The 24,379-nt window shown below is 37.2% G+C and overlaps 1 long non-coding RNA gene across 1 annotated transcript; it reads left to right on the plus strand.

The window, feature by feature from the left end:
* Positions 1–501: 501 nt before the first annotated feature.
* On the plus strand, positions 502–9,052 carry LOC133237493 (uncharacterized). The gene is made up of 3 exons (XR_009733215.1): positions 502–1,358; positions 1,584–1,733; positions 4,086–9,052. It is a non-coding gene; the product is annotated as an uncharacterized LOC133237493 (long non-coding RNA).
* The last annotated feature ends 15,327 nt before the right edge of the window (positions 9,053–24,379 follow it).

The raw sequence follows: 24,379 nt of genomic DNA on the forward strand, positions 1-24,379 counted from the left end.
TAGCAAACAGCAAAAGAAGTCATCCCTTCTTTGGCTGAAGTAGTATTAGTTGAGCACTGAAAATTGCTCTGTTGCCACTATTGAAAAGTTGATCATTTTTTTACTTATGTGCCAGGAACAGAGTATTTGCTAAACCAATCTTGAATCTGATACAAGCAGCTGGTTCAGGTACACGAGATGATGTGAAGCAGCCCACAAGCAGAGGTTAGATCAAAGCCAGACAATCTGTCTATGACAGGATTCAACCTATTCAGCTTCCTTGTGATGACTCAGCATCTTATCAGTTACTTGGATCTGTTAAGAGGTAGGCTTTATTTTTGGGGGCTCCAAAATCACTGCAGATGGTGACTGCAGCCATGCAATTAAAGGACACTTACTCCTTGGAAGAAAAGTTATGACCAACCTAGAGAGCATATTGAAAAGCAGAGACATTACTTTGCCAAAAAAGGTACGTCTAGTCAAGGCTATGGTTTTTCCTGTTACCATGTATGGATGTGAGAGTTGGACTGTGAAGAAAGCTGAATGCCTAAGAATTGATGCTTTTGAACTGTGGTGTTGGAGAAGACTCTTGAGAGTCCCTTGGACTGCAAGGAGATCCAACCAGTCCATTCTGAAGGAGATCAGCCCTGGGATTTCTTTGGAAGGAATGATGCTAAAGCTGAAACTCCAGTACTTTGGCCACCTCACACGAAGAGTTGACTCATTGGAAAAGACTCTGATGCTGGGAGGGATTAGGGGCAGGAGGAGAAGGGGACGACAGGGGATGAGATGGCTGGATGGCATCACTGACTCGATGGATGTGAGTCTGAGTGAACTCTGGGAGTTGGTGATGGACAGGGAGGCCTGGCGTGCTGTGATTCACAGGGTGGCAAGGAGTCGGACACGACTGAGCGACTGAACTGAACTGAACTGAGAATGTTGGAGAGCTATCATCTCCAAAGCTATAAGTATCTGATAAAATAGAAAGTTTCTCTAAAGACCCAGCAGGATTCGTACTCCCAATCAGGCTGCTTATTCACAGAACCAAGCCTCCATGGGACTACGGGTTAGTGGGAGGTAGGGATGAGAATCCTCCTAAAGATATCTTTGTGCTGTCATGATCTTGGATCATTCTCTATCCCTTGTCTGCATGTATTGGTATCATTTTTTCTTGGATTATTGTTACCATGGTGACAACTATGCAAATAGAACACTGAAAAGAAATGTAAATGTTGCTAACTTCACAAGGAAAGAAGATGGAGAAAGAAAAATAGATGTGATAACTTGGACATTTCCTGGTGTTTAACCATCGAGAACAAGAATCCAAAGCTAACAACAACAACAAAAAAGTATTTTCAAGCAGATCATGGATGTTCCAGGTTGGAAAGGCTATAGAGTATAAGATGGAAATATTTAACATGCTCACATAGCAAGATTCTGTTTTCCCCTGCATACCATGAGTAGATGAGATTGAAACTGAGAAGAGAGGTGATATATTAGAGAAAGGGCAGATTTGAAGGAAAAATCATGAAAATGTTCTGTCTTAAGAAAAGTGGCATGTTCAAAGTGGAAGATTGGCCTGGTTTATTTCTTTTCCCTCCCAGAAACCAAGGAGACTGCAAGGCACTCCTAAATGATAATAGTCATGCTGTTTATTTTGTGAAAGCGTCCTTCAGCAACAGACTTAAGAATTGTCCCTGTGCCTAACTGAACAGAGGGAAGAATTGGAAAGAAGAAATGAATCGCCAGTCCAGGTTCGATTCAGGATACAGGAAGCTTGGGGCTGGTGCACTGGGATGACCCAGAAGGATGGTATGGAGAGGGAGGTGGGAGGGGAGTTCAGGATTGGGAACACGTGTACACCCATGGCGGATTCATGTTGATGTATGGCAAAACCAATACAATATTGTAAAGTAATTAGCCTCTGATTAAAATAAATAAATTAAAAAAAAAAAAAAAAAGAAATGCAGGACCAAGTGAGAGAGTGGGCCTCAAGAATGAGAAATTTTCACTGAGGCTAATGTATTCTTGAAAAGGTATTCAGGTTTCAAGTAAATCCCATCTAAGGAGACTGCTCCCTTGTTGAAGGGACCTCAGCGGCAGAATAGGCTGAGAACTGTAAGAGCCAAACTATACTATACATTTATCTCCTTTACTCTTTCAGCCAGGTCCCCAGCTGAAGACTCTACTGGAGAGAGGGAAGGAAATGGGATACAAATTGAGTTTAAGATTAAAGCGGGATGGGCTGTGGAGGGATGTGGGAGGGGGGTTCAGGATGGGGAACACATGTACACCTGTGGCAGATTCAGGTCAATGTATGACAAAACCAATACAATATTGTAAAGTAATTAGCCTCCAATTAAAATAAATAAATTTATATTAAAAAATAAAAATAAATAAAAACCTAAAAAAAAGATTAAAGTTTTAAAATGGTTTGAGTCATAGCTAGATCAACTGGAAAGTTATGGTTTCTTCCCAATATGTCATTAAAAGACAGGAAAAGGAGATTTAGCTGAGCAGCATTCAAACCAGTGGTTGGAGAAAAGATTCATATTTATATCCTACTGCATAATTTAGAGTCATCAGTAAACTGATGATATATAACATGTATAATAAATATGTAGCAAAAATTAATGATAAATCATCTTGTTTATTTGAGTGTTTACTTGTTTATTTTCTCTCTCCTTATACTAGATTATAAGCTCCATTAAAATCTCAGCAAAAATAAGTGAATTTTATAGTTATGCTGCATTAAATCAGCCTAACAATTGTAAAATATAAAAAGCAAATATTCTCAATCCATCAACATTTATTATAAGACATTTAAATTTCCAAGGATCTCTGAATTCCTTGCTGTCCTGAGACTCAATATTTCAATTGCTTATTTCCCCATTTATTCACTTAATAAATATGTATTCAAATTCATACACATTGCAGTATGTTAGGGAGGATAGGGATTGCAAATATACTTAAGAAACAGCTTTTTCCAAAGAACATAAAATCTGAACTGGACAGACAGGATTGAAATTCAATAAATTAGTTGAGAAGCAGGCATAAATTAGAGAAAGAAGTTGTATTTACAGGTTCCAGTATCTTTTCAGAAGACTGAGTTGGTCTGGTGTGTGGTTCTCAGGGAAGTAGTCACGGAGGTGTAGAGTTTGTGGAGGCCACTGAGAGTTGAATGTATTGGTTGCAATAAGTGAGGATGTGGAAGTAAACTGGGGATTTTAATACGATTTGAAGTCCTCTACAAGAATACCAGTAGCATTTGTAGTGACTAATGGGGGGCGAACCCAGAATACAATGCTGAAGAGTTTGATATAACCTGATGGAAACCATACCATCTTTCTAAAGGATGCTGTGAAAGACAGAACTCCAGTGGGGAGAATAGGCAGAAACAACCAGTAGCTGAGGTGTGTTTAAGATCAGGTGTGTTTAAGACCAGGGTCTTGAGATTGGAGTGAGTGTCAGGATTCAGGAGGAGTCAAATTGCCGAAAGTGAAAGTAACAGAGGCAGAGTAACAGGCAGTTGTATTCTTCTTCCTACCAATCACTATTATAAACCTAAATTTATAATCCTAGATATAATATTTGCAATGTGATTAACATGATTTTAGAATTGTATTGGGGCTAATAAATGGAGAATAGTGATTCTAACCCAAACATCCTTAGCTAACCGGATTGAATTGAGAAATTTAAAGAGCTATGGGGAAAATTTTTTCTCCCAATGGTGTAATCCAGGAAATATATTAATATATGATTATTATATCTGATATAAACAGTAGGGGCCAGTATTCCTGAAGCTATCTATCTGTATGGTCTTGGGACTCAGTCACTGGAACATCTACAATGTGAACAAACTGAATTTATGTTCTCTTCAGGTTGTTTCCATCCTTAAGAAAAGCCCTATAACTGCTGATCAATATGCTGTGCAGAGACTCTTCCTGAAACTGCTGGATAATTTTTACTGCAGTTATAATTATAACATTTACTCATTTTTTTGGTGTAATTACTGATGCTCACAGTAGCTCCATTTGAATATTTCAAAATCATATGAATATTAATTTAAAATACATTTCTTCTGTTTATTCTTCTTTTATTTTTAGCTGTTACAGTTGCTGACTTTCTAAGAGAAGCCAAAAGGAATGTCACATCCCTGAAGCCTGCCCTGACTTTTGCCATCAAGTAATGAAGTCAGAGCACATGTATCCTGCACTGTTCATTTGTTGTTAATTATGACATGTAAAAATCTCTTACATTTTTAACTCTTTCATTAATCTTAACTCTTTATATGCTTGTGAATTCAGTTAAACTTTAAGTTCTTTGAGAGAAAGAGTGATGTGATAGATCAAAAATAACTGTAGCCATGAAGCAAGGTTGTTATTTCTTCTTAATAACTATTGTGTCTGAATGCAATGAAATACAATCACATTTGCTTAAATCATTTCCATTTGCCTTTTAGAGCCAGAAATGGGTTCACAGTTTTCTTTTAGTAATTCTAATGCCTTTGTACAATCTGAATTGCCAAATACCTCTCTCTCTCCCCCCGCCCCAACCTATTGATATCTTCCTGAATCCCCTCTCAGATCTTTTCATTCTCTTCCACCTTACACTCTATCTAAAAACAGAGAAACTTGTTTCTGCAAATATACTAAGCAAATGGTTATCTTTTCTATATAACACAGTGACTTAGCCACTCAAATAAGTAATGGTATGATTTTTTACTTTGGTTTCATTTATTGACCACACTAAAGTCTTTGACTGTGTGGATCGCAACAAACTGTGGGAAATTCTTCAAGAGATGGCAGTACCAGATCACCTTACCTGCCTCCTGAGAAACCTGTATGCAGGACAAGAAGAAACAGAACCAGACATGGAACAAAGGAGGCAGCAGCAGGATAGTGACCAGAGCCCTCCATTCCTATAGCATGGAGCCAGCAATGGTGGCAGATTCTCAGGGCAACCAGTGCCAGCAGAGAGGCTGGGGTACCATTTGCTCCTAGGGGATGGATCAGCTAAAGGGCTGCCTAAGATTCCCAGATGGCAGATCAATGTCTCTTGGAACAGCCACTGTGGACAGCGACTCTTGGAATAGCCAGTGACTCCTAGGCAGCAGATCAGCTTCAGGACGGGCAGCAGCAGCATTGAGGCCAGGGTGCCCTCCACTCCTGGGCATCCCCCAACATTGACTCCAGCCTTCCTGGACCCAGTTCACAGACACTCCAGCAGGGCCCTTGCCTTACCTCCTGGCAGCACATTGATGGACACCCAATGGACAGTGAAGATTTAAATACTCAATGAGGATGAGCAGTGGGACAGCCAGGGCACCAGTTATGTCATCCAGCTATGTTAAATAGTTGAAGAGTATGCCCCTGCTAGTTAGGGCCTGACAAAACATTGTCCCCTGGAGAAGGGAATGGCAAACCACTTCAGTTTTCTTGCCTTGAGAACCCCGTGAACAGTATGAAAAGGCAAAAGGATATGACACCAAAAGATGAACCCCCCAACCCCTAGGTCAGTAGGTGTCCAAAATATACTACTGGGGAAGAGCCAAGAAATGGCTATAGAAAGAATGAAGAGGCTGAGCCAAAGTGGAAACGACGTCCAGTTGTGATTGTATCTGATGGTGAAAGTAAATTGCGATGCTGTAAAGAACAATATTGCATAGGACTCTGGAACGTTAGGTCCATAAATCAAGGTAAATTGGATGTGGTCAGACAGCAGATGGCCAGAGTGAGCATTAACATTTTAGGAATCAGTGAACTAAAATGGATGGATATGGGTGAATTTAATTCAGATGACCATTATATCTACTACTGCAGGAATGAAATCCCTTAGAAGGATTGGAGTAACTCTCATATTTAACAAAAGAATCTGAAATGCAGTACTTGGCTGCAATCTCAAAAATGACAGAATGATTTCGGTTCATTTCCAAAGCAAACCATTCGACATTATCATAATCCAAGTCAATGACCCAACTACTAATGCTAAAGAAGCTGAAGTTGAACGATTCTATGAAGACATACAAGACTCCCTAAAAAAAAGATGCCCTTCTCATCACAGGGGACTGGAATACAAAAGCAGAAAGTCAAGCAATACCTGGAATAACAGGAAGTTTGGCCCTGGAGTTAAAAATGAGCAGGGCAAAGGCTAACAGAGTTCTGCCAAGAAAATGCACTAGTCATAGCAAACACCCTCTTCCAACAACACAAGAGATGACTCTACACATGGACATCACCAAGATGATCAATACTGAAATCAGATTGGTTATATTCTTTGCAGCAGAAGATGGAGAAGCTCTGTACAGTCAAGAAAAATAAGACTGGGAGCTGAATGTGGCTCAGATCTTGAATTCCTTATTACAAAATCCAGGCTCAAATTGAAGAAAGCAGGGAAAGCTGCTAAGCCATTCAGGTATGACCTCAGTCAAATTCCTAAGGATTATATGAGTGACAAATAGATTTGAGGGACTAGATCTAGAAGACAGAGTACCTGAAGAACTATGAATGGAGATTCACAACATTTTATAGGAGGTGGTGACCAAAACCATCCCCAAGAGCATGAAAAGCAAGAAGTCAAAGTGGTTGTCTCAGGAGGCCTTACAAATAGCTGAGAAAAGAAGAGAAGTGAAAGGCAAAGGAGAAAGGGAAAGATATACTCAACTGAATGCAGCATTCCAAAGAATAGCAAGGAGAGATAAGAAAGCCTTCTTAAGTGAACAATGCAGAAAAATAGAGGGACTCAACAGAATGGGAAAGCCTAGAGATCTCTTTAAGATAATTGGAGATACCAAGCAAATATTTCTTGCAAAGATAGGCACAATAAAGGGGAAAAAAAAAAAAAGCAAGGACATAACAGAAGCAGAAGAGATTAAGAAAAGGTGGCAAGAATATACAGAAGAACTGTACAAAAAAGCTCTTAATAACCCAGATAACCACAGTGGTGTGGTCACTTATCTGCAGCCAGACATTCTGGAATGTGAAGCTAAGCGGGCCTTAAGAAGCATCACTACAAACACAGCTAGTGGAGGTGATTAAATTCCAGCCGATCTACTTAAAATCCTAAAAGATGATGCTGTTAAAGTGCGGTTCTCATTATGCCAGCAAATTTGGAAAACAGCAGTGGCCACAGGACTGGAAACCGTCAGTTCCCATTTCAATCTCAAAGAAGAACAATGCTAAAGAATGTTCAATTTACCATACAATTGCATTCATTTCACATGCTAACAATATTATGCTCAAAATCCTTCAAGCTAGACTTTAGCAGAACATGAACTGAGATCTTCCAGATGTACAAGCTGGATTTAAAAAGGGCAGAGGAACCAGAGATCAAATTGGCAACATATGCTGGATCATAGAAAAAGCAAGGCATTCCAGTAAAAATATCTACTTCTGTTTCATTGACTATGCTAAAGCCTTTGGATGTGTGGCTCACAACAAACCATGAAATATTCTTAATGCAATGGGAATACTAGACCACATTATCTGCCTCCTGACAAACCTGTATGCAGGACAAGAAGCAATGATTAGAACTGGACATGGAACAACTGACTGGTTCAAAATTGGGAAAGGAGTACATCAAGTCTATATACTGTCACCCTGCTTATTCAACTTATATGCAGAGTACTTCATGTGAAATCCTGAAGTGGATGAATCACAAGCTGGAATCAAGATTGCTGAGATATGCAGCAACCTCAATTATGCAGATAATACCACTTTAATTGAAAGTGAGGAAGAAATTGAAGAGGAACTAGGGCTGCCGTCTATGGGGTCGCACAGAGTCGGACACGACTGAAGCGACTTAGCAGCAGCAGCAGCAGAGAGCCTCTTGATGAAGGTAAAAGAGGAAAATGAAAAAAGCTGGCTTGAAACTCAACATTCAAAAAATGAAGATCATGGTATCCGGTCTTATCACTTCATGGCAAATAAATTGGGAAAAATGTGGAAACAGGGTCAGATTTAACTTTCTTGGGCTCCAAAATCACTGTGGACAGTGACTGCAGCCACAAAATTAAAAGACACTTGCTCCTTGGAAGAACAGCTATGACAAACCTAGAAAGTATATCAAAAAGCAGAGACATCACTTTGCCAACAAAGCTCCTTATAGTCAAATCTATGATTTTTCCAGTTGTCATGTATGGATGTGAGAGTTGGATCATAAAATAGGCTGAGCACCTAAGAATTGATGCTTTGAACTCTGGTGTTGGAGAAGACTTTTGAAAATCCCTTGGACAGCAGGGAGATCAAGCTAGTCAATCCTAAAGGAAATGAGCCCTGAATATCATTGGAAGGACTGGTGCTGAGGCTGAAGCTCCAAAACTTTGGCCACCTGATGCAAAGAGCTAACCCATTCGGAAAGACCCTGATGCTGGGAAAGACTGAGGGCAAGAAGAGAAGGGGATGACAGAGGATGAGATGGTTGGATGGCATCACTGACTCAATGGACAGAAGTCTGAACAAACTCCAGGAGATAGTGAAGGACAGGGAAGCCTGGAGTGTTGTAGCTCATGAGGTTGCAGAGAGTCAGACATGACCTGGCAAATGAAAAGCAGCAACAGTAACATGTATGGTAGAATTCACCAGAGAACCCATATAGGACTGATGATTTCTCTTTCACAGGTCATTTACTTTTTATTCAGTTTCTTTAATAAGATAAACCTATTCAGAATATCAATTTCTCTTAGTCTGCATGTTAGCAAATTGTGTCTTTCGAGGAATTTTTCCATTTCATCTAGGCTATCAAATTTCTGGGCATAGTTGCTCCTAGCACTGCTTTATTCTATTCTAAATGTCCATAGGATCTGTATATCTCCATTTTAATTTTGGATATGAGAAATTTATTTCCTTTTTTTCTTCTTTCTTAGCCCAGCTTTTTGTTTTTACTGACTTTTCAAAGAATCATATTTTAGTTTCATCGATTTTTCTCTACTGATTTTCTTTCTTCAATTTTCATTGATTTATGATGATTTATTTTATTCTGCTTACTTTAGATTTAACTTGTTCTTCTTTTTCTAGTTTCCTGTAGTGGAAACTGAGATTATTAACTTTAAATCTTTCTTCTTTTATAACATATGCAGTCAATGCTGTACATTTATCTGTAAACATTGCTTTCACTGCATCCCATAAATGTTTATGCTTATATGTCATTTTCATTTGTTTCAAATTATCGTTTAGATTTTTTTTAATTTTACCCATAAGTTATTTAGTAGTAGTAGTATTATTTCTTTTAATTTTGAAATCTTCCTTATCTTTCTGTTATTGATTTTTAATCTAATTCCATTGTGGTCTGAGAGCAGATATTCTATGTTTTCTATTATTTAAAATTTGTTAAGGTGTGCTTTATTTTATGATCCATTCTTACAACATCTGCCTTTGCTTGGAGTATTTAGGCCAATGACATTCATAGTGATTATTGGAATATTTACATTAATATGTACCATAATTTTTACTGTTTTCTATTTGTTTCTATTCTTTCTTTTTTTTAAACACTCTTTCTTTCTTTTATGATTTTAATAATTTTTTATTCATTTTCTCTCCTTCTTTAACATATTATTTATATATCTTTCTTTACTTCTTTTTAGTGGTTACCTCAGAGTTTGCAATCTACTTTTATAATTAATCTACTTTCAAATAGCATTATAATACCTCATGAGCAGAATGGATAATTTATGAAGACAAAATAATCCTGTATATGTATGTCATACATATATAAGATTGCTGGAATTATTATTTTGAATAAATAATCTGTTAAAATAATAAAAAATTATTTTTTGGAAAATTATCATCTCTTCTTTCTTCTTCCACATAATTTCTTATTTTACGCAAATTCTTGTTTTTGACTCTTATTACTGTCAACTACAAATTGGCACTTGCTAAGAGCATTGCCAGTGACTGAACAAGGGCATTTGCCATCTGCCTCTGTGGAGATTAAACCTTGTACTTCTGCAGCTGTTGACCTTCAACATCCCTGAGGGGGTTCATGGCAAATAGATGGGGCAAATGTGAAAACATTCAGGATGGAGTGAGGCATTTTGTGTTCTAAGGAATCTGATGGGGCAGGTCTCTAGATAGTTGGATGTTTTTAGGAACAGATTTTATAACCTCAATCCTCATATCTCCTCATATCTAGAAAAGCACTAACTCCCTTCATGTTGACATCAGCTGCTTGCAACTAGCAGAAAACCTTTTGTAAAATGAGTGCTTAAAGATCTTGAACTTTGCCTCCACCAAAATCTTATATATTGACTTTCCTCCTATTGCCTCTTTGGAGCAGTTTCTCAGAACTATCTGGGGTGCTGTCTCCTGCACTGCAGTTCTCATTTAGCCCCCAGTTAAACTTAACTCACAACTCTCAAGTTATGCATCTTTTTTTTTAGTTAACATTAATTTCCTTCTCTCTAAAGAATTTCTTTTAACATTTCTTGCAAGTCACATCTACTGACAACAAAGCCCTAAGTTTTATCTGAGAAAGTCTGCTTCTCTTTGATTTTTGAAAGATAATTTCAAAGGAGTCAGAATTCTAGATTGATTTTTTTTTCTCCCAACACCATTAATATTTCATTTCAGTCTCTTCTTTCTTACACAAGTTCAGAGAAGAAGTCGAATGTAATTCTTACCTTTGTTCCTCTATAATTAGGATTTTCTTCCCCCACCCCAGTTTCTTTCAGGATTTTTTCTCTATCTTTTTATTTGTATGATTTTAAAGTTATATGCTTGGATGTAATTTCCATGGGATTTGTCCTGCTTAGGATTCTCTGTCTCTGAGTTTCTTGGATCTGTGGTTTGGTGTCTGACATTAATTTGGAGAAATTATCAATCACTGTTGCTTCAAATTTTTTTTCCTTTTCTGCTTATTTTTTTTCCCTTTGTATTCTGATTTATATATTGCACCTTTTTCATTTGTCCATGTTCCTTGGATATTATTTTCCTTTTTCTTTCAAGCCCTGTTATTTTTGCTTTTCAGTTTTTAAGGGTTCCATGGAGATCTCCTTAAGTTCAGAGATTCTTTCTTCAGCTGTGTTGTGGCTAACAAGCCCATCAGTTATTCATCAGTTTTGTTATATTTTTTGTTGTTGCTTGTTTTATTTTTTATCTTATCTGTAGCATTTATTTTTGGTCCTTTTGAGGGTTTTTGTCCCTCTGTTTTCATTACCCATATATTCTTCCTTGCTCTGTGCTCTATCTGGTATAACCCTTAGCATATTAATCATACATCCCTATGAGTTAGTTCCATCATTCCTGCCATAGCTTGTTCTGATGCTTATTCTCCCTCTTCAAACTGTGTGTTGTAACTTTTAGTTTGCACAGTGTCTTCTTTATAGTCTAATATTCTGTCCCTGGTAAAATGTTAGGGTATAAATGGTAAGGAGATAGTGAAGTCTGGAAGGAGGGGAGGCATTCTATAGTGTTACAGTTAGGTCTCAGTTTTTTAATGAGCCAATGCTGCTCATTGGCTAAAAGTTTCACAATTGTTTCTCAGTTTTGTTTTGTTTTTTTCCTCCCCTTCCCCCACCCCGAGACAGAACAGAATGGATCAAGTTCAATATTTCCTTTCTCTCATGTGGGAGGCCAGAGCTGACTGGAGTTGAGTATTTGACTTCTCTCATGTCATTTAGGCTCTGATAATGTCCCAGCATCTTAGGTTCTGGATGGTTTCTTTCATCTGAGGGCAGGCATTTTAAGAAGAATGAAATGCTCTAGAGCATTTAAAAATGGTTCCTTTCCCCTTCCCCCTGCCAGAGGCATTTGAGAAATTTTCTTTATTATTTACCATAGAAACCAGATTGAGATCCTAGAGGTAAATCTTCAAATATTGTGGGGGTCTCCCCCTATGAATGAGTTCCTCTGAATTTGTTAACTCTTAATTGTGCCCAGAGTGAAATCTCCGAACTCATCAGCTATAGTTCAGGCTTTCCAACTCTGGCCCTGGTGCCTGTGGCTGTTCCCCCTGTGAATTTCTGCCCTAGTAAGTCATGATAACCTGAATCTGCCTGTCTGTCTCTTTTCCTACTCTTCTTTTGCATACTGAAAAAGTTGTAAATTTTCCATCTTTTTAGCTTTTTACTCGCTCTTAGGACAGAGTGGCAATTTTCAAACTCCTTACATGCAGAACTGGAAACAGAAAATCTCTCAAAATGTTATTTTTAGTTCTTGCAACCATAGAAAGGTAAAAAATTTTAAATAAAGTAATGTTAGGCAGCTATATCAGAGAGCTCAGTATATCTTATTACTATATAGAAGTTGATCACAAAAGACTATATCAGCATTAAATGGTTCATGTAATTTACTTGTATAAAATTGCCAAGTCTTTTTATTTGAGGTATTAAAATAAAGAAGGCAGATTGAGCATTTAAACACTTGGTGACTAATTCAGTCTGTAAATGTTCAATGTGGTGCAGTTGTCTTTAATGGTACAAATAGCGAAGAATGTGGGAGGGAAGAAAGGTGGAAATGAAGATTATTGATGATTCTTGAGGTACGTTTGATAATTTCAGCAATGTATGAATTTGATATTTTTAGCCTGATGATAACATATGAAGAGTCTGACACTTAAAGACTTTTGTGGTTAGCTGAATATTGCTCAAATAAGGGTGTATTGTTAACTCTCTGATATGCTGATAAGTCGATACTTATTAACAGATCGTAAATGCCTCAAACTTTGCCGGCCATTTATACACACATTGCCTCATCTACTTCTCCAACCAGATTTTAAATTCAGTGTCTTATGTTATATCTGAAGTAACAGGGTCTTACAAAACTTCTGAAAATTGATCAGAAATTTTATCAGAATAGCAAATGATGGGTTGAGTTGTAAACAAAATCTATCAGAATTCACTGTGACACTATGTCACTCTATATGTCACCTACAATCCAACCATTTCTTGATTTTTTTAGAGGTGTGATAGGATAGATGTTTTAGATTTGTAGTCATAAGTGCAACTTCCTTCCCACTTGAAGAAACAAGTAAATCTTCAGATTTCCAAATGAGACTATGTGTGAGCGTAAAAATACTTGTAGCATTTTAGATCTTACAAATACTTTTCAGATAAGTTGTCTTGTATTGTTGGTCCTATGTTATCATGTGTGATAAGTAAATATTTACTAACTTTTATTGTATTCCTTATAAAATTTAAATCCCCAGGAAAGCAATAAAAGTATGTGATTAATTCATGAATGTGTTTCTAATCAGCTTTGTGGTTTTTCTGGTTCAGGGGAAGTTTCTACCAAGAAGACACCAATGCAATTAATGACTTGATTAAAAAAAAAGTGTGACTTTGCTTCATTGGTATTCATGGCAAAGGGGGAAGCTTGTATCACTAGCAATTCAAATATGCATACAAACAAATGTACATACATGCTATGTTTTAACTTTTCTTTACAAATTATATTTTCTCTCTGCCACTTCTTGAATATGTTCCATAAGCTGGGAACTAGTTTGGTAAAATGGTACCCCATTTATTTATACTGAAAATTTCTTCAACTACATTTCACATCCCTATAAGATAGAAATGTCTTCTTTCTCTTACTTGTATGATTGTCCTGAAATTCTTTTACCTATTTTGAAATGTAGTCCTATTTTTGTGTAGTAAGTTCTATTAACCTCTATTTTCCCCCTGCCTCCTTCACAAATAGGGTGCCAGTGTGCTTTCTCTGAAACTTCCCGACATTTGTCATTCCATTGATATAAATACTATTAGTCAATTCAACATTCAAGGTGAGTTCATAACACTGACTTACAGAAGAGCATTACAGTATTTTCCATATCATTCTCGATCATACCCTCATTTTTTTCCCTCAACATTGTATATTAAAATACTCACAATGATGCATAGATCCTTTTCCTGAGAGGTTACAATGCAGAATGAAATAAGAATACTTTCTGGTAATATATTACTTGTCACACAGTGATTTCAAAGCACTTTGTTAACAAAGAAAGATTATTACCATCAATTTAATGGGAACTGAAACACATAAGTTAAATTACTTTTTCAAAGTTGAACAGAAAGTAAGTTACTACATTATGAACATAATTCATGTTCCTGTCATTATAGTGTTTAATTCCATCTAGTGGAACACACTTCCTTTCAGGCTGTCTTCTACATAACAATTTACTGCCCACTTAGCAGAACATAGGCTTAAATTCATGGATATCTGCTGTATCAAGGCAGAATCTGGGTTTACCTAATCATATGACATGACTTTGAGTGGATGGAGCTAAGGGAAATTGCTTGACTGCATCTGGATTACTCACATTTTTGAATGTCCATAGTTTTATGAGAATTGTTTGAACACAGAATCAATATATAGAAACTTGCAGAAAAAGATAATAGTTAAAAAGAGAATAAAAAGAATAGCCAAGAAGAATAGAAAGATTATCACCTGAAACTCAACACTGAAGTAATTTAGGTATGGGTTTCTCCCATTATATGTATAGACATATGTGTATATATTTTAAACAATTGGATTATAACATAGGTAAAATCTGCATTTTTTATTTTTAGGTATTTTATTTATTTTTATTACCATCTATTAAAAACCCCTTTAAAATCTTATATATTAGTAAAATGATCAACCTCTTTTTGGATTGCCCTATGTTTTTTATATTGTTTAAAATATACTCTATCTTGAGATAATTGCAACATTTTCCTAAAAGTTTTTTCTAAAAGAAATAAAATTATATTTTAAAACACAAGAATTTATTCTATCTGGGCAAAAGGCTTTATTTTATCATGATGTAGTATTACCTCAATCAAAACAACCTCTGTAGCATTGGAAACCAGGCATTAATGTTCTTTAAAGCCCTCCCACTTGATTCTAATATACAGGCAGCATTGACTGGTACTTCATGTAAAACACAAAATAAAAAAAGTTATATATATACTAAAAGTGGCTGTTTATTTCTTTTTTAAAAAGTTACTGATATTAGCATATAAAAATTTCACTATTGTGTGTTTTATCCTCTTTTCCCACCTCCCATTCTCTCCTCTGCTTAATTTTATGGAATAAAATAATTTTCTTACTTTTTATCTTTACATTTTAAAACATGCTTAGAAGTACACTATTTAACAGTATCAGTTTTTGGTGGTCTCTTTGATTGTCAACCAACGTAGACAGCATATTAAAAAGCAGAGACATTACTTTGTCAATAAAGGTCCATCTTGTCAAAGCTATGGATTTTCCAGTAGTCATATATGGATGTGAGAGTTGGACTATAAAGAAAGCTGAGCACCAAAGAATTGATGCTTTTAAACTGTGGTGTTGGAGAAGACTCTTGAGAGTCCCTAGGACTGCAAGGAGATCCAACCAGTCCATCCTAAAGGAAACCAGTCCTGAATATTCATTGGAAGGACTGATGTTGAAGCTGAAATTCCAATACTTCGGCCACCTGATGTGAAGAACTGACTCATTTGAAAAGACCCTGACATGGGAAAGATTGAAGGCAGGAGAAAAAGGGGACAACAGAGGATAAGATTTTTGGATGGCATCACCAACTTGATGGACCTGAGTTTGAGTAGGCTCCGGGAGTTAGTGATGGACAGGGAAGTCTGGTGCTACATTCCCCGATAGCTCAGTTGTTAAAGAATCCGCCTGCAATACAGGAGATCCTTGATGGATTCCTGGGTCAGGAAGATCCGCTAGAGAAGGGATAGGCTACCCACTCTAGTATTCTGGCCTAGATGGGGTTGCAAATACTCGGACATGACAGCGACTTTCACTTTCACTTTGATTGCCAGTTATTATAAATAGGGTAACAGAAAGTTTATTCTACGTTCATCTTCCAAACCCTACCCATTTTGTTAGTTTTTCATTTCTACACTTGCAGATCATTGACATTTATATTCCATTCTGTCACCATGTTTCCCATGTAAGTATTGTTTTAATCTGCCAGTCCTTTTGCTTTCACTTTCCAAAAGTTTCCAAAACTCATCTGAGCACTATCTGCTCAGATTTTTCATGTTCAAATCTACTGTAAGTCTTTATTATTGAAAAAGAGCTTATTGGTCTATAACGATTTTGGACTTCACTTTGTCCCTCTAGAGTAACTTAGAGACACTCTTTAGTGCTTTCTGCCCTGACTGTCACTGGAGAGAAGTCAGGCACAATTATAATTATTTTCCTTGGGAGGTCCCTGATCTTTTTCTTTTTTTATGTCTTGCCTCCCAAAGAATGTGTTATTTATTTTTAAAGTCTAATAATTATATATATGTATATGTTTTACATATATATATATATAAACTTTCTATTTATAGATGTAAATCTTCTTTCCTTTCTTGAACAATTTCTTGAATAAAAATGTTTAAGTATTATATTGTATTTTATTATTTTGGTTTCACTTAGGTATTATTATGCACATATTGTTTTATGGGTGCATTACGGATAGTGTTTACTACCCTAAACATCTTTTTTTTTTTATTCTCTTTACAGTCTCTTTTTACTGTGTTTTCCTTTCTCACATCTATCTTCTATAGTTTACAGACACATAGGGACTATATTTTCTACTAAATTTTCCTGCATTTTTCTTGTCTTACTGCATGTACACATGTGCTAAGTCACTTCAGTCATGTCTGACTCTTTGTGACCCTGTTTACTGCAGGCCACCAGGTTCCTTTGTTCATGAGATTATCCAGGCAAGAATACTGGAGAGGATTGCCATGCCCTCCTCCAGGGGATCTTCCCAACCCAGGAGTGGATCAAATCTGTGTCTCCTGCATCTCTTGCATTGGCAGGTGGGTTTTTTACCACCAGTGCCTCCTGGGAAGTGTGTATATCTTCTTTTAATTGTTGCTACATTTACTTATTTTGTATTAATACTAATATGTAAATGAAATTTAACTTTCTCCAGAACAACTAAATATAGATGGTCCCTATGTAAAGAATGAGAGGCCAGATACTAGTCAAGATTTTTCCATTTAAGGTTGTAGTCCTATAAATACTGAGATAGCCAGTTTCTTGGTAACTTGGCCTTGATATCTGCTATTGACTCCTTTGCCCCAGGATCTAATCCAACTCAGAATACGTTCTGCCACCAAAACTCAAGTTCTTATTTCCTTTCACAGGCTACTTGTGCCAAAGTGCAAAGCTCTTTCTTCGTTCTCTCTGCTCCTGAAGTTCTTTTAATTCCAATTCCTCCCTTTATTTATGTTCTGTGCAATCCCTTCTCACAAAGTGGTCAGCTAAGGTAAAACACTTATTTAGGGTGTAGTCACTGGGCTTCCCTTGTGGCTCAGCTGGTAAGGCATTTGCCTGCAAGCAGGAGACCTGGGTTTGACCCCTGGGTTGGGAAGATCCTCTGGAGAAGGGAAATGCTACCCACTCCAGTATTCTGGCCTGGAGAATTCCATGGAGTGTATAGTCCAGGGTTGCAGAGTCGGACACGACTCAGCGGCTTTCATTTCACTCACTGACTCTCAATTCCTGGGCTCTTCCACATTCAGTTCAGTTCCGTTCAGTCGCTCAGTCGTGTCTGACTCTTTGCAACCCCATGAATTGCAGCACGCCAGGCCTCCCTGTCCATCACCAACTCACGGAGTTCACTCAGACTCATGTCCATTGAGTCAGTGATGCCATCCAGCCATCTCATCCTCTGTCGTCCCCTTCTCCTCCTGCCCCCAATCCTTCCCAGCATCAGAATCTTTTCCAATTAGTCAACTCTTGGCATGAGGTGGCCAAAGAACTGGAGTTTCAGCTTTAGCATCATTCCTTCCAAAGAAATCCCAGGGCTGATCTTCAGAATGGACTGATTGGATCTCCTTGCAGTTCATGGGACTCTCAAGAGTCTTCTCCAACACCACAGTTCAAAAGCATCAACCCACCATTTTTTTTTCTCTCCCTCTCTTACCTCCTTGACCCCATATAGAGTTAGCCTTCCATCTAGAATCAGCTGTCTTCAGTTATTTCTTTTCTGACTCACATACACACAATTAGTAAAGTACAATTTGTGTTTGTTGTTTGCTTATTTTTTGTAATCTAGACCAATGCCTAGGTTAAAAGGTGAAATTTTGTTGACACATTTTCTTGCATTAACACAAACTGATTTTCAACTAGACTCAAATACACTGGCATCACATAGAATGAAAGTCATATGCTGAAAACTCTCAGATAGAGAAACTTTGAGTGTCTTTGTTGATATTTTATTTTCTCAAGTGGTATGTCAAGTATTTGGCAATAAAAATTTTCAAAGTTGGCAATAAAAATTTTCAGTCTATAATATATGGAACGTTATTGCAATTTTATACAAAGCTTCTATATCTTAAAACAAAATAGATTCATAGTTTATCTTCTTTCAAAACATTTGGAGGATCCTAAAGTGATCTTTCAGAGAAGGCAATGGCACCCGACTCCAGTACTCTTGCCTGGAAAATCCCATGGACGGAGAAACATGGTAGGCTGCAGTCCACGGGGTCGCTAAGAATCAGACAAAACTGAGCAACTTCACTTTCACTTTTCCCTTTCATGCACTGGAGAAGGAAATGGCAACCCACTCCAGTGTTCTTGCCTGGAGAATCCCAGGGACGGTGGAGCCTGGTGTGCTGCTGTCTCTGGGGTCGCAGAGTCGGACACGACTGAAGCGACTTAGCAGCAGTAGCAAAGTGACCTTTAAAATTAAGTAAATAAAATTAAAATGATGATACGTACTTACAATATCTCTACAATTTATGTTACATCAGATAGGAAGTGAAGAATCACGCTATGGGGAACTTTATGCTATTGACATTGAAGTATCTATTTCATGGTCAGTCTTCTTCAGTAATTTTATTAATAGAATGTTCTCATAACATAGTTCAAGATAGACTTAAATATGGACTTGAAACTATTTGTGCCTTTATAGGAAGGCAGGGATTGTGGAAGCTCTCTCCATTCTTATTGGAAAGAGTAAAACTATGAATGATGACCTTTTTCTTTACTTTTGTTTAGTAGGCATGTGCTAGAAGGTCAAAGAAAACTCATAGTTGTGAAAAAAATCTGACAGAAATCAAGATGACACTCAAAAGACAATATATCTAATTCTGTTTATCTCTATCAATAGATGTATAATAGATATTTATTTGATTTATTTAAACATATTTACATATATATTTAAATCTATCTCTGCACATACAAATATGTATCAAATTATATGTGTGTGTGCGTTAGTTGCTCAGTCGTGTCTGACTCTTTGTGACCTCATGGACTGCAGCCCATCGGGCTCCTCTGTCCATGAATTCTCCAGGCAAGAATACTGGAGTGGGTTGCCATTTCCTTCTCCATATATACATATGTCAGTTCAGTTCAGTTCAGTTCAGTCGCTCAGTTGTGTCCGACTCTTTGCAACCCCATGAATCGCTGCACGCCAGGCCTCCCTGTCCCTCACCAACTCCCTGAGTCTACCCAGACCCATGTCCATCGAGTCAGTGATGCCATTGAGCCATCTCATCCTCTGTCATCCCCTTCTCCTCCTGCCCCCAATCCTTCCCAGCATCAGGGTCTTTTCCAATGAGTCAACTCTTCTCATGAGGTGACCAAAGTATTGGCGTTTCAGCTTCAACATCAGTCCATCCAATGAACACCCAGGACTGATCTCCTTTAGGATGGACTGGTTGGATCTCCTTGCAGTCCAAGGGAACTCTCAAGAGTCTTCTTCAACATCGCAGTTCAAAAGCATCAATTCTTTGGCGCTCAGCTTTCTTCCCCATCCAACTCTCACATCCATACATGACTACTGGAAAAACCATAGCCTTAACTAGATGGACCTTAGTTGGCAATGTAATGTCTCTGCTTTTAAATATGCTATCTAAGTTGGTCATAACTTTCCTTCCAAGGAGTAAGCGTCTTTTAATTTCATGGCTGCAATCACCATCTGCAGTGATTTTGGAGCCTAAAAAAATAAAGTCTGACACTGTTTCCACTGTTTCTCCATCTATTTCCCATGAAGTGATGGGACCTTATGCCATGATCTATACATATTTCTTCTTTCTCATTATAATAGATATAGATATATACAGTTATCTATTTATATATTTCTGTGTAGATATATAGGTGGTACAGTGGGAAAGAATCAGCCTACCAGTGCATGAGACACAGAGACATGGGTTTGATCTCTGGGTCAGGAAGATCTCCTGGTGTAGGAAATGGCAACCCATTCCAGTATTTTTGCATGGAAAATCCCATGGAGAGAGAAGCCTGGAGGGATACAGTCCATGGGGTCACAAAGTGTCAAATGTGACTGAGTCACACACACACATGCACACAAATATTCGTATAATATTTGTACATATAATACAATAAACAAAATGGATAAATTTCAAATCCTTTTAAATGGTGAAAAAATATATATACATTTATTGATAAACCTATTAGAGCTGTATCAAGATTTTTATTAAGGTAGTTGGCTACAAGATCAATTTGCAAGTCTACAAGACATTTCTATATGAATAGCCAACTAGATAATAGAATAAAAAATAAAGTTTCTGAAAATTAAGTTAACAAATATTGCATAGACTTTATGGAGAACATATTAAAATATATTGAAAGATGCAAAAGCCATGAATAAATGCAGATATATAAGATGTTCATTGAATGACTTAAGATCATAAAGATATTAATGCATAAATTTAATGCTTCTCAAAAGAAATTACAATTGCTTTTTTGAAGAATTTGAGAAACATATACTAAATTTTATGTGAAAGAATAAAAGTCTATGAATAGCTGTCAATTTTGAAATAGAACAGAAAAAAATATAGACTTCATTCTATCCTATTAAGATAATAATACAAAGCCATATTAACAAACCCAGTAAAGAAATGATTCCTAGGCAATGGAACTGAAAGGAAAATGTGTGTGTGTGTGTGTGTGTGTGTGTGTAAGTTGACTGCTTAGTTGATGTTGTTGGAAATAGTTGCCTTAGTGTATGTAGAAAGATAAATGTAGATTTCTGCTTTTTCATTTTTCAAGGTCAAATCCAGTTTAATTAAGTCCTAGAGGTAAAAATTAAAATTCAAATTACAACAGAAAAAGAAAATGAAGAGTATCTTCATGATTTGGAGATAAGAACATAAATCAATCATGAACCATGAGGGAAACATTCAGTGTATTTTACTGGATTATATATAATGTATTTAGTAGATAAAATACTGAGTCAACAGAAAACTGATTGGCTGAAAGAAGATACTTCTAATGATGAAAATCAGCAAAAAAAAGTCATATTTTTAAAAATACAATGAGTAGCTACAAATGGATCACAAAAAGAGAGAAAAAAAACAAACAAAAATTACAAATTATTTGAATAGGTAATTACCAACAGAGAGGTCAAAAGTAGTGAAGAATATAAGCCATCCCACTACTAATCAGAGAAATACACATTGTAAAACAGTAAGATCCAGTTTGACACCCTTCTGATTTTGCTAAACTGGGCTCTCAAATGATACGAATTTAGCTAAATTATGGTGAGAAAGGAAATCTCATGTGCTCCTGGTAGGAGGGTAACATGATGCTTTCAGTTAAATGAGCAAGCCAGTAGAACTTAGTGAAATATAGACTGCGTATGCCCTATTGTTCTGCTTTCCACTTCATGGATATGTGTTCTAGAGAATCCCTTGCACAGGATCTATATATAATTTGTTTGTTAAAGCACTCTTTGTAGTTGCTGAGAGTTGATTATAATTGAAGATACCATTATTAAAGCAGGAGATGTGAGTGACAATAGATATGTGTGTGTGTGCATGTGTATGTAGAATCTATCTATCCACCTATCTATTTAGTTATCTCCCTCTCTCTCTCTCTCTCTCTATCTAATAAACTCCCATATGTAATAGTTTGCCATAATAAGAAGCCACAGATTGGATGATTTAAATAACAGAATTTTATTTTTTCAGTTAATGCTGGGGTCCAAAGTACACCTAGAGCTGGTTTTTCCTAAGGGTCCTGACCTTGCATTAAAGATGACCACCATTATGGTGCTTCTTTACATGACCTTTTCCTCTGTCTATGCTGTGTCTTTGCTTGCATCTCCTCCTCTTCTTACAAGGCCACCAGTCACACTAGATTAGGTTGTTGCCCTAAGGGCCTCATTTTAGCATGATCATTTCTCTCTAAGTATGGGTTATTCATATTTCACAATTAGATTTCAAAATTCCCATTGACAGGCTGAGACTTCAAAATGTGAATTTTGGAAGAACACAATTCTGCGCATATTACTATAGATTAAAAACATTGAAAATTAAAATCCCAGAAGTGTATTTGGTAATCTAGATAGAATTTGAAAAATGTTACATGAAAAAGAGTAATAGGTAAAATTCTATTTACATGGCTCAATAAAATGTTTATATATTAAATATACATATCAAGAAAATTAGAGATACTAGGGGAACATTTCATGCAAAGATGGGCTCAATAAAGGACAGAAATGGTAGGGACCTAACAGAAGCAGAAGATATTAAGAAGAGACGGCAAGAATACACAGAAGAACTATACAAAATAGATCTTCACTACCCAGATAATCACGAAGGTGTGATCACTCACACTCACCTAGAGCCAGACATCCTGGAATGTGAAATCAGGTGGGCCTTAGGAAGCATCACTATGAACAAAGCTAGTGAAGATGATGAAATTCCAGTTAAGCTATTTCAAATCCTGAAAGATGATGCTGTGAAAGTGCTGTATTCAATATGGCAGCAAATTTGGAAAACTCAGCAGTGGCCACAGGACTGGAAAAGGTCAGTTTTCATTCCAATCCCCAAAAATGCTAATGTCAAAGAATGCACAAACTACTGCACAATTGCACTCATCTCACACACTAGTAAAGTAATGCTCAAAATTCTCCAAGCCAGGCTTCAGCAATACATGAACCATGAACTTCCAGATGTTCAAGCTGGTTTTAGAAAAGGCAGAGGAATCAAGATCAAATTGCCAACATCTGCTGGATCATGGAAAAAGCAAGAGAGTTCCAGAAAAACACCTATTTCTGCTTTCTTAACTATGCCAAAGCCTTTGACTGTGTGGATCACAATGAACTGTGGAAAATTCTGAAAGAGATGGGAATACCAGACCACCTGACCTGCCTCTTGAGAAATTTGTATGCAGGTCAGGAAGCAACAGTTAGAACTGGACGTGGAACAACAGACTGGTTCCAAATAGGAAAAGGAGTACGTCAAGGCTGTATATTGTCACCCTGCTTATTTAACTTCTATGCAGAGTACATCATGAGAAACGCTGGGCTGGAAGAAGCACAAGCTGGAATCAAGATTGCCGGGAGAAATATCAATAACCTCAGATATGCAGATGACACCACCCTTATGGTAGAAAGTGAAGAGGAACTAAAAAACCTCTTGATGAAAGTGAAAGTGGAGAGTGAGAAAGTTGGCTTAAAGCTCAACATGCAGAAAACTAAGATCATGGCATCCAGTCCCATCACTTCATGGGAAATAGATGGGGAAACAGTGGACACAGTGGCTGACTTTATTTTGAGGGGCTCCAAAATCACTGCAGATGGTGATTGCAGCCATGAAATTAAAAGACGCTTACTCCTTGGAAAGAAAGTTATGACCAACATAGATAGCATATTAAAAAGCAGAGACATTACATTGCCAACAAAGGTCTGTCTAGTCAAGGCTATGGTTTTTCCAGTAGTCATGTACAGATGTGAGAGTTGGACAGTGAAGAAAGCTGAGTGCAGAAAAATGATGCTTTTGAACTGTGGTGTTGGATAAGACTCTTGAGAGTTCCCTTGGACTGCAAGGACATCCAACCAGTCCATCCTAAAGGAGATCAGTCCTGGGTGTTCATTGGAGGGACTGATGTTGAAGGTGAAATTCCAATACTTTGGCCACTTGATGTTTAGAGCTGACTCACTGGAAAAGACCCTGATGCTGGAAAAGATTGAGGTCAGGAGGAGAAGGGGATGACAGAGGATGAGATGGTTGGATGGCATCACCGACTCAGTGGACATCAGTTTCGTGGATTCCAGGAGTTGGTGATGGACAGGGAGGCATGGCATGCTGTGGTTCATGGGGTCGCAAAGAGTTGGACATGACTGAGTGACTGAACTGAACTGATAAAACTATTAAATAAATATATTTATTAAATTTTATATATATAATGAATTACTATGTATTTTAGAAGATGTATATATATGGTGGCGGTGCTTTAGTCAGTAAGTCATGCCCAACTCTTGCAACCCCATGGACTGTAGCCTGCCAGGCTTCTCTGTCCATGGGGATTCACCAGACAAGAATACTGGAGTGGGTTGCCATTTCCTTCTTCAGGGGATCTTCCTTACCTAGGAATTGAACCCGGATCTCCAGCATTGCAGGCAGATTTTTTACCAACGAGCTAAGAGGGAAGCAATCAGTCTTTATAAGACAAATTTCTTGTTTTATTTTTTTATTCTCTTTTTAACAGTTTGCATGTCTATTCTGTCTCCTTTA

This window comes from Bos javanicus, chromosome 24 (assembly GCF_032452875.1).
Source record: "Bos javanicus breed banteng chromosome 24, ARS-OSU_banteng_1.0, whole genome shotgun sequence".
Classification (NCBI taxonomy): Eukaryota; Metazoa; Chordata; class Mammalia; order Artiodactyla; family Bovidae; genus Bos; species Bos javanicus.